The following is a 12,261-nucleotide window of genomic DNA, read 5'->3' as shown; positions in this document are numbered from 1 at the left end:
CTCCCGTTCGATCCCGGGATTCTCGCTTCAACCCGTCGCCACTCACCTGTCGGACACGTAACACCGCGACTGTCGCGTACACCGCACTATAATGGCATTCACCGCGATTTCAGCACGGTAAATTAAACTCGAAATGGACGCGCGACTTTCTTGCTGCGTCGCGTCGGACGACCGGCTCGCGTACGTGCCCCTCCGAACCCCAAGAGGAGCGAGTGGGACGAAAGAAGGTGGGACGGGGGGGGGGGGCGGCGTGTTCGAACGACCGGGGGAATTCCCGGGCATCTCGCGCTTTAATGAGGTGAGACGCGCCGAGTGGCCAGAAGCGCGAGGTATTATTCGGGCAGGAGATTTAAAGTTTAGCCCGACTCTCTGTTCTCGGACCCTCGCCCCCGTGACTGAGGGATGTCGCGCGTAAATAATATGCTAATCCGTACTGTCCTTCCGTGCCCCACCGCCGTCACTCCGCCCGTCCCATCATCCTCGTCGCCCGGATTCTTCTTCTCCCACCGCCGGTGTCCGTCTCCTCTTCTTTCTTCCGCTTCTTTTTCCATTTTCTTCTCCTCCTCCCCCCTTCGTTGCCCCTCGAACTCCTCCCTCTAATCTCGCGAAAGGCTAATGCATGTTATTCAGGCCGGAGGAAGAATTCGATATCGACTTTGAATTTGTTCCTGCAGCTCTTCTTTTCGTTTCTGCACTTAGAGATTCGAAAGGTAATACTGTAGTACCGGTAAAGACATAATCTCTTCCTGCAGCTCACTTTCGTATCGAATGCGACTTTTCTTGCGAAATTTTTAATGGCAAAAGTAAGCTCTGACGTTCGATGCGCAAAAATTTGTATTATGCGTGCGTTACAATATTTTTGTTTGCGATTCTGTGCGATTTGTCGTCGGATGTGAGCAGAAAGTTTATACATAATGTTTATTCAACAGCACGTCAATATTGGTAGTGTATTGACGTCTAATGTCCCAGATACGGGTTTGACTGCGTTAGGCCATGTCTAGCCAATATTATCGTAACGTTAGAACGTAGTATTGATAATGACATATGTGAACAAATTGGTGATGTTCAAAGGCATTGATTGACAATATTGACAGCGTAATTACCTGTAAGCCATGTGGGCTTTGATTTAAAGAGATGCATCGCTCTTATTCCACGACACAGATTATATAATTGACCGTGTAAAATAATGAAGCTTTGCGAATTATTAATATAAATTACCAAGTACATATAAATAATTTTTTTCACACTAGACACAATTTATATCATTTTAATTTCACTCACGAGCTTTAGTACATAATTAAAAATATATCTATAGTACTCAGCTTATGATAATTAATGCGTTATGTTATAATATATATTAAATTCATATTGTTTGTAATAAGAAACGTATTCTAAGCAAAATGGATAACAAAAATTTTTTGGAGGAGTCACATAGATGTAACTTATCGACGAGAGTAAAATGCGAACGAAAGAAATGGTATCTGACTATACATATATAATGCGTCCGTGAATGTTTCAACGCTCACATAGCAATCTTTTCGCACGAGGAAGTGCAAGAGCGCGGATTCGCGGCAGTCTTTTTGCGTCTATCTGCGACAACTCGCTAACTTTTTCCACGGAAAAATTCTTAAAGGTTGTTGAATGCATACGTCCGTGTACGTCCGTGTACGTGTCTGTATACAGAGTGACCTGGGTTCACTGCATTTCTTTTCCTTACAAATTCCTTGATCAATTCAGCATTGATTTTTTCTCGGGACAACAGTGATTTTTGAATAAGAAATTTAAAGTGAAAGAGTTTTTACAAATTACACTTGTTCTTTATTTATTTTACTTGTATCAGTAGAATTTTTATCTTAACGCAGCTACCATTGTTGTGCATCACAATGTCGGTAATCAAATTTTTACTGAAGATACATTTTTTATTTATCAACCGCTTCGTAATTATGAAAGAAGATGCGACGAACGTGAGGCACCCTGTGTGTATGTCGGAAAAATATTACGAGCCCAAAGGAAAAGACTTATTGAACATAGCCGCGGGTCGTAAGAAAAGTTCTGATCTGACCGGCCCTGTTAATACGAAACTTGGCGGAAGTATAATTTTTACGTACTCGGAACCAAAGAAAGTATGCCCGCCTGAATATCGAGCAACCGCATTGTATCGAATGTTTCTTGCGCCGGTGTCGGATATCTCGTCAATGCAAAATTTCTTGAAAAAATTGAACATAAAAATAACGTGAAAATGTAGAAAAATATAGAATGTTAAATAAAAAGTGTTTTAAATAAATTGTTGCAAAGCAATGATAGAAATTTAAAAATCCCTCAAAAACACGATACAATTATCACTGCACGATTTTTACAGTATTTTATTGCTATTCTTTTTCTTTTTGTTTCGTACATTTTAAACTGAGATCTTTACATTATCCTCTTAATTAGCTTACTAATTGCTAATTAGCTTTTGCTCTGCGTACATACAATTAAAATAAACCGTTTATTTATTATTTCAAGTAAATTATTTGCGCCGAATGTTTGAAAAGGATGAGAATTGAGTAATATATGAGGGGGTTTAAAATCACTGACACGTTTATCCCACAAGGGAAGGTGTCATCTGCGTTTACTTCTATTTGTAGGACGACGAGACTGTGAAGGGACGTAGAAGAGGGACTGAGCAGTCAAGAAAGAAGGCTTCTTCCTCCTCGCCACGCGGATTGAAGGCAACTCCGGCTGCAGTATATTCTTATATAGGCCTACCGAGTGGAGTTTCGGCAGCTCCCCGAGAAAATTTACGAGCAACGGGCTGATGGGGTTTCCTTGCTTGCCCGAACCCGCTGTCTAATATCTTTACAAAGACTCCCCGGAACTCGGGCCGTTCTCCCCACATCGCGTGGAATATGTCGGGCACATCGCGAGGATGATCTGCGTAATAGAGCGATCACTCCCGTAATCTTGCTCTGTGTAATTACGCGATGCTGTATGTTCGTAACATACGAATAATACGACTGTCATTCTCGAATAGCGGAATAGTGATCGCTCTAACTTTTACGCCTGACTTTCAACGAATGAAGGGTGCGCAATTTTTCTTAGAGTATAAAGAACGATTTGATAATAAAATTAATTTTTAAAAAAAACTTAATTAAAATTAAAATTTAAATACTGCTAGATTTTATTTTGTAAATTATCTATATACATAAAAAAATTTTTATCACTTTTGACATTTAATTATTTTAATAAAGTGTACTATATTTTAATTACAAAACTGCTAATACCGATATTATGATTAATATTTAAATTAACATTCCCCTTTTTATCTCTAGCTAAAATGAATATTGTACGCTACCCGTGGCTATTTAACCATGGCTGGTGATGTAACCCAAGGTGTACTAATTAATCCTTTCAGTTCTGTACATCACAGCGTAATAGGCTATTCCGCTCGATTATACATATATTTAACCACCATACATGAAAGTGTATTTGTTTTAGTAATGGACGATGATAATCGTATAATTAATTCGCAGTGTACAAAGTAAAGCGAATGTATCTGCTGAACAATTCAAAAATATAAACAGCACCGAAAGGGTTGAGAATTGAGAATTTCTTTCATATTTCTGTTCTGTTTCATCGATTAACGTTGTCGTGTCTAAAAGCGTGACGCTTCCTCGCGTCTAAAAGTAAATAACTCTCCCGAGCCTTCACTTTCTTCCTCCGCATCCTCCACTCTCGCGAATTTCGCTCTAGCTTTATTATTTTCCTCTCGATCTCCGCGCGCGTAATTTTACCGATTTCTCTTCTGCTTGTCGTCGCTTCTATGGTATCCCGTACTGCGCTTTCGTCGCGTCGTCTTCTCTCTCATTACGCTCCGGCTCTTTTGTTATCCTTTGTAGAGACACTTGCATGCATATGCGCCGGTATACGTATATTCGTGCTACTCATTTTTCTCGCTTTATCCCCTTATCGCTCCGCTCTCGCCGTCTCCTCTCTTGTGAATATGATATTTCTTAATTCCTACCTGTTCGCGCCTTCGCCTTTGTTATATACTATTGCTCCTCTTATTTTGTCAAATCTTATTCCGACCTCTCGTCTCACACTGATGTTACGTCCGCTGTTCTAACCAACCGCTACTCGTTTCTCCCCCGCTCTTTCCCGCCGCTCGTGTGTCAATCTAGTTCTCATTCTTATGCTTTTTATTTTCTACTTTCTTCTTTTGAAAAACTCTTCTTTCACTTTTTGCTCTACCGCTTTATTGCACCTCGTTTCCATGCTCCATTCTCCATTATCATTTTCTCGTCAACTTTTTCCGCTTCGTCTTCTCCCGCACGGTCTTCATTGTACCTTCTCTCAACTCCCTCAATCTCCTCGATACACACCGCAACTCGCACGCCCGAGATGGATTTTCATTCTCTGCGTGTCATACTTGCATACGACGGGCTTAGGACTTAAATGGCTTAAGTGTATCGCGCTCGGAAGATTTAAGCATATGCATTCCGATTAAACAAACTAGTTAGATAATTGAAATCAAGAAGGCATGAATAATTTCGTGCCAAGATATTCAGGCACCATATTTCGTCTCCCATCGCGTGTAATTTTTTTGCACACAATTTAATTCCAAAAAAAAATTTGCTCGAACCACCAATGACTAAGCCAAATCATCCGCAATAATGACACGACGCACGGTTTATTAGCGGCAGATAACCATTGCCACGACTACTTTTTACTCTTTTTTTCGTTCTAATTCCTCGCGAACGTCGCGGAAACGGCCATTGTCCGAGAAAAAAGGCTCCCCCGCGCGCGTTTAATTCATTTCGCCGATTTCGTATTGTTCCGCGGCTCATTTTTCATCCGGCGCGCGAGTCCATTCGCGGTTCCCTTCTGGTTTCCAGTAACCGAACTGCCGCAAACTCGTGCCGTTCCGAGTTCCAAAAAGTCCGTGCACTTCAACCACAAAAATGTCCCGTACTCTAAGATGACCATGTTTGTAGAATCAGTAGTCGATGCATTTAGGATAATCTGATAATTTTAAATCGAAAATATGATGTATCAAATCTTATAGATAGAAATAAAATAATAGTTGATCCCTCGACGATATTGTCGAGCATCATTTTAACGCAATGTTGAACACATATGTTAAAAGAAATATACTTAATAAAATTATTTAATGTGGGTAAAACTGCGAAAGAGAGATTTTTATGAATATACCTGAAGTGCTCTCATTTTAAAAAATTATGAAAGAACACCAAACTTTTTAAATTTTACTTTAATTAACATATTAATTCCGGCACAAAAAAAATATTATCTTCTTCCGGAAGTGAAAGCTGAGGAAATCTCAAATAGATCTTGCTTCTCGCAAGTTGTTAGAAGGTAATATAAATTAATTGTGATATTCGATTATATTCGAAAATGATGAATGAAGTTTTATGCGCATTTCACACAGATATCAGTGGCCGCTTTTTACACGCCATTAAACGGTTGACCCCAATAATGATTTTGAGGTATTAACGTTATCGTGTTTCGGAGCACCCCTGGTGACCGACCGGTCATCTGGGGAAGACACTAGTTCAACTTTCTTTCAATTGAAATCCGCGATTCTGCTCGGAGATAAAAAGGATAAATTACTTCCCTCGTGGGAGAAAAAAATTCAATTAAAAATGGGGGAAACTGCGGACGACAGATGGATTCAAAGGAGGAATAAGCACATACCCGTCCGAAGGTAGAAGCTGAAAATCGTTGATTCGGAAATATTTGCGAGGAATTACGAGGACACGAGCAAGAGCTTTAATGTCGTTCCTCGTGACAATCCATGGAAGGACAAAGTGCACTTATAAGACGCCACTTCTGCATTTTTACGTCAAAAGCACGCATTTATTATACGAGACGCTTGCCGCTTTGACTGCAGATGCAGTTTTTCCCTAATTGTTCCTCTTATGCGACGTCATATATTTAATCTACCGTTATTTGATCCACCGATAAGTATAATTGCGGATAGTATACAAAAAGTATTGCAAATTAAGTATGGTATTTGCTGAAAATCTTAGCCACCTGCCTCCTTGTACGACGTCGACGAAGCACCTTCATTGGTATGATTCATTATCGCGGTCCTTATGAAGGGTCATTAATATTATCCTATGGACAAGCTAACACGCTTCGGCACTAACTAACACTGTAAAAAATTGGTATTATGGCGGCGATACAGCTAAATAATAATAGGAGAGTTTTTTTAGCGACCTTTCGACGAGTAATAACGCTGCGGTCCCGTTATAGAATTATTTTATATTAGGAAATAATGAAAAAAAGTGGAATAATGTGCACTTCGCATATGTGACATATATAAGTATGGTATTTGCTAATATAATTTACGATACGAATTATATTGCGAAAACAGTGAAAAAGAAACTTTAGCTTGCTTTTTTTACTATTTTTTTTAGTACTTTTTTTTAGTTTTCATCAACTTATGAAAACTATTTTAATATTTGTCAGCCAAGTTACCAGCCTCTGTTAATAACTTTGTTACAAAGCCGGTGAGAAAGAATTATTAAAATTTTTTGTCACAGTTTTATTCGCGGGACAGCGTGTTACGTTCGTTTCATGTGTTGCAATAAAATATATTATCCGGTAACACACAATCTCTAATAGGTCTAATAAAGCGGGGCCCCGCGAAAGAGGTTTTAAAATGTAGTTGCAATTATAATTACCGCGCGATCTTTGGCCCCGCAGACAATTTGGAGATGCACTAAATGCCCGTAATGCAATGTGCATTATGATCGCGAGAGAGGTGCGCATAAAGTGTAATCAACGCGGGTGCACGACGAAGCGCGATGCAAAATATACGGGGACGGTACTGGTGTAATTTTAGGATAATTTGAACTCTGTGTGTGCACGCAGAAATATTCGCGCCGTCTCTCCGACTCGTCGCGCTAGAAAATTCTATTTTGCATATTTCGCACGAGTTCTCATGAGTCGCATCCCGTGTATTTCTATATCACGTGAATTCGACATTTTCCAAATAACGCACACGAGATACGAATCTCGCGGTTAAAAAAATTTTAATTCACCACAAATTTGCTAGCAACTTGATACAGTTATTTACATTATTTTTCACAATATTTTTCACATCTTTGTTCTTTTTTTTACCGTTGAAATATTTAAGTAAATATTTGCAAGAGCCAGTAGTGGAAACTATGACACAAAATATAAAAAAATGTTTAAAAATATAAAAATGCAAAACAATACTAATCTTTTAGTAGTTTTTTTTTTTGCAAAAATGTAATGGAATTAAATTATTTTTGTATATAAATTTTTATTATTATTAATCTTTGAAAATCTGAAACTGCCAATTTAAGTATAGCGCGAAAATAGTTTCTAATCCTTTAAACTGTAAACTAAAATTTTGTTACGATACTTCCAGAAGTGCAAAGTTGCTGTTTCCGAGTTATAAGGAGAAAGAGATCCTGGGAGAACTGTGTGAATTCTCTCTTCTCGGTAAGATTATTATATATTAATGCCGAAATATCAATACGCGCGAAAATTTTACAAGAGGATCGATATCAAATAGCGAATTTTAGATATCGCCATTATGTTATATCTATTATATCTTAGACGTTGCAAGCGTAACATGCGTTCAAAGCAGTAGTGGTTCATGGTGTTCGACGTGATTTTGATAAAAATTTTACGAGAATAATATTGTGGGAGTAGCAGGTGGTACCTGTCGGGCCGTAGTACTCGCTTCTTGAGATTGCGACGAAAGTTTCGACAAGATTCCACGAATCTATGCATCCGAGAGTAGAAATGAACGTTGCTATATTTTTTAATATTTACTTTTCGGTAAAGTTTTTCAAGCATTGACTAGATGTTGACGTCACCAAGTCCACAAAGTGGCAAACAGAAAATTTAAAAAGTAGAAAATGATGTGCAAGAGTTATAAAAAGTTATGTGTGTACTTCATTTAAAAATAAATATATTATTAAAACATTATTTTCATTGTAATTAGCGCATAATTACTAGAAACCATATTAATATTAATATATAATAACAATATGTTAATTATAATTAATTTGTATTGCTGGTTAATAAAATATTGTAAATAATATATTTTTTGCGCAGGACTCGCTCGGAGGTTGAAAATCCCGACGACAGGTGCAATACTTTTTTCAACTTGTCGATCTCATGAGCGTTCTTAGGTTACGAACTCCCGAATTCGAATGGGATCAAAGGATTGCAGGATCCCGATCAGATGGATGGAACCAATGTGCGGATATCTTCGTCGTGATATGTACTATCCCCAAGCATCCATATCCTTTACACGCGACTCGGTGGAAAACAAATCCCCGGCGGATTCAGTCATTCTCGAGGCGATGCTTATGCACTACGTGGTGTACCAGAACGACACCCGCATTTGCATATGCTCTAGTGACGACGGTGATATTAAAAAAATATATGAAAATAACGTATGAGATTTTTCAACTAGAGATTCGATAGAGAGATAGAAATATGCGAGCCACGCAGCTAAGTATAATTTTATATTTTTGAGTGTCACAAATTTTCTGACTTTTTTAGACTACAAATAAATAAAGACAAATGATGAACTCGAATCGCAGAACTTTATATATTTAACGAATTTCTTCCAAAGTAGATTATAGTTATAAGGTACCGCATTACTTATTTGTATGATCACATTTTGACTTACTATTTAATTTAATCAATAACTTTATTATTGAATTTCATTAATAATAATTGATCGTTTTTGACTTGCCGCTTTAAATATTAACTTTCAAATGTCTCTCTAGCAAATATCTAATAACTAAAGAATTGATAATGACTGCACTAAAGATTTTTTTTTAATGAAAACTTTTATATAGAATATTTTTTTTCATTATTTTTATGTAGCTAGCAAGATATTAAATATATCGTAATCTGTTGTAATGTGCAATTTTATATCAGTAATAATACATTAATAACAGAAATAACAATACGTAAAATTAATATTAATTAATATACGTAATTTTATTTAACAATAAGAAAACTGTAATAAAATGCAATAGAAAAATATAATAATGAAAATATTTTATCTTCTCGGTTCTCGATGAGCAACATTGAGACTCCAATAAAGTTGCGGAATTTATAGAGGAAACATTGTTAAGAGGATATCGAAAGGGCAGGGAGAATACTGCGATATGTAGGTGTAAATAACGCATGGCGTGTAAATGGCCACGGGATGTGAGATGTAGGCAAAACGGAATACGCGAGATTTACGACACGACGTATTAAAGATTCACTCGTTTTTGACACAATATTGTGCAGTATGGAATACTGAAATAATACATAGGTTTGCATATAGCGTGCGTATCTCGCGAGAGAAATGGCTCCCCAGGAGTAACATTGAAACCGTGAGGATATAAGAATAATATCTGTCCCGCGGCAAAAGACGGCTGGATAAAGGAATAAAAATCTCGCAACCGAGGAAATAAAATAGTACGTATAATAATAAGTAACGTAATAAACGATCCTGACGTTTAAATTGGCCGTGATGAAAATTGTGAGCGCCACTTTCCAACATTAACGTTATTCGTGACATTAATTTCCGATCGCGTAAATTCTTTGCTCTAAACGTTGTTGTTGGCTTTAGATATTTTTTTTATATTACTTTTCCACGACAATTTTCAGTTTTGGGATATTTGCAAATCTTACGTAGAAAAATATTTATTACCAAATGTAGTTGCTCAAATGGCCGCTATAAATATCTTAATAAATATTTTAACATTCGCGTATGTGATCTGTCTCTACCTTGCTTCTACGTAATCGGACAGAGAGAGAGGGTACGATAAAACGTGATCACTAAAATCGTGAACGATGTTGGAAGTCGTGGTTCACTAAACAACGAAGTTCGATTAGAACGCGGATTAATTAATTAATGTGGGAAGCTTGCTGTGTGTGTGTGTTCCGGAATCCAAGACGAATCCTATACTGTAGACTAACGCCGATGTAAGGGATTGCTAAACATCTTACGAATTGCGCTACATTCATCCTGAATATATTTCAATGCATTTAACAATACCTCTTTATTTCCTCCAACTTCTTTTTCCTACAAAAAATAAGAAACTAATTCTTGTAAAATGCTATATTATGACAGTTGCTGTATTATGTAAGTTACATTTGTAATTAATTATTCGGTGCATTTATTGCGATAGCTTTGCGACGTAACTCGTTATCTCAATGAGCAAATGAAATTAGCAAATTTCACTATTTATATAAAAACGAAAGATAACAATCACTTAATTAGCAAGCTCAAGAAAACGAAGGCAAATGACGATTCGCTTTTGACGAATAAATATCAACGCTCAAGACACACAGAGAGAGAGAGAGCTGTCTTTTAAGACAGTTGCGCGTTTGAAACGCTGAGAAATTGATGCAATATTTTTAATTACTCTCATCGAAAGGACGTACTGTTATCACCTACTTACTTCACTCTCGTGATTGAAATAACATGCAGCCTTCATTAAGTGATGCTAATTACGTCGACGAGAGAATCTTACAAATAACATGGCATTGCCTCTTTTACATTACGAAGAAAATTCACTCAATTCTCGAACTTGCGACGAACGTATCTTTATTAAATCGTAATAATCTTACGGAAATGAAAATAATCTGAATAACTTTCTTACGTTTTATGTAAGATCGGACCCAAGAAGCTATTTCATTCTCGAAATATTTAACACGCGAGTAAATTAAAATCCTCTTTCAACAATTAATTAAAGTGAGCGTGCTTGGAGTGAATACAGAATTCTCGGTATGCCGGTGCATTAAAAATCCACGGCGTAACGTCATTTTTGCGAATGCATTTTAATTCGGGATTATATCTTAATCCCAGGAAGATATAGTTGCAATATTTAACACACAAAAAAATTTTTATAATTATTTTATAATTGTTATATCTTTTATTTTCAACCATTTATTTTATTTCTGCTTATGTCTGTTTATATTTTAATTATTAATACATTTATTGAAAAATTGAAAGCGTTTTTAAATTATAAAAATAAAAAACAAGAAAGTCAGTGAATATATTGTAGTAATTTAATGAGAATTTTATAAATAATATATTTTCGTATATATTATACATTTTGAAAACTTGGTTAAGTTGTGTTTACTCATAATTTTGTAATTCTATTTTGATCGATTTAATATTCGTGCGTAAAATTCATCGATGTCTCTTAATAACTCGCAAAATTATTAAAAACTAAAATTGAGAGAGATCAACTTTATTCGTGAAGCAATCATTGGCGAAGTGAATTAAGTTTCTTTTAACGATCAATTAAAGATCGTCGATGCTCGGGAAGAAAGCAAAGATTCTGGGATATCCGCGTGTTGGGTGACGCGGTAGTCCAAACGAGGGAAAGAGACATTAAGGCGCGAATCGGGGAGGGACTCACAGCTCCGAATATTATTCACACTCAATTAAACTTATTGAGAGCCGCGAGAGGCTGCTTGATGGCTCAAGCTGTAATGGCGTAACAATTAATCGCTGAATAGAATTTCCCCCGGTATTCTCTTCGACTTCCTGTCATTCATCAAAACGCTCCCTGATGTAAAGCGCAAGTCACATATTATTCTGCATCTGAACATCGCTTTCGGATTTTGGTGACGTCGACGAAAAAATTTAAAAGCCTATGAAAAAGGCCAGCGAATATTTCGCCGATTAAGTCTTATCTTCATTTTAGTTCAATAAAAGGATTTTTATCGAATCCCATGTCAACCCTTCGTACAAAGTTGTTTTAAATCACCTTAAATCGATGAAAAATAGAAGAGAACAAAATTGACGAGAAGAAAAGACTTTCAATAAGACTGTAAATAAATCTTTACAAAGCAAAAATTGATCCTCAATTATTTCTTTTGTCAGTCATGTGTTAAGTTGTTTAAACATTTAATTATTTTACTATAAATTATGTATAAAAATATTGTATAAATTGAAGAAACATTTAATATTATCGCGCGTAAAAAGAAGTGAGCAACATCGCCTTCGTTGCCGACCGTTAGTAGAGAAGAGATATGTAAAAGCAGAAACAGAAAAAACAGATGTCTGCTTTCTTTTATTATTCGAAGAGCAGAACGTATACATGGTACAATACACTACGGGTATAACATGTCACAGAACTCAATGCACCGGAACACGGCCTAGATGACTAGTAAAAGAATAAATGTAAGGGTGTATTCATATAAACTTGCATAATTGCATAATGCATAAAGGTAAAAAAATCGACTAATCACATTTAACATAAA

The sequence above is a fragment of the Linepithema humile genome, chromosome 3 (assembly GCF_040581485.1).
Source record: "Linepithema humile isolate Giens D197 chromosome 3, Lhum_UNIL_v1.0, whole genome shotgun sequence".
Classification (NCBI taxonomy): Eukaryota; Metazoa; Arthropoda; class Insecta; order Hymenoptera; family Formicidae; genus Linepithema; species Linepithema humile.
This window is presented reverse-complemented; position numbering follows the sequence as displayed.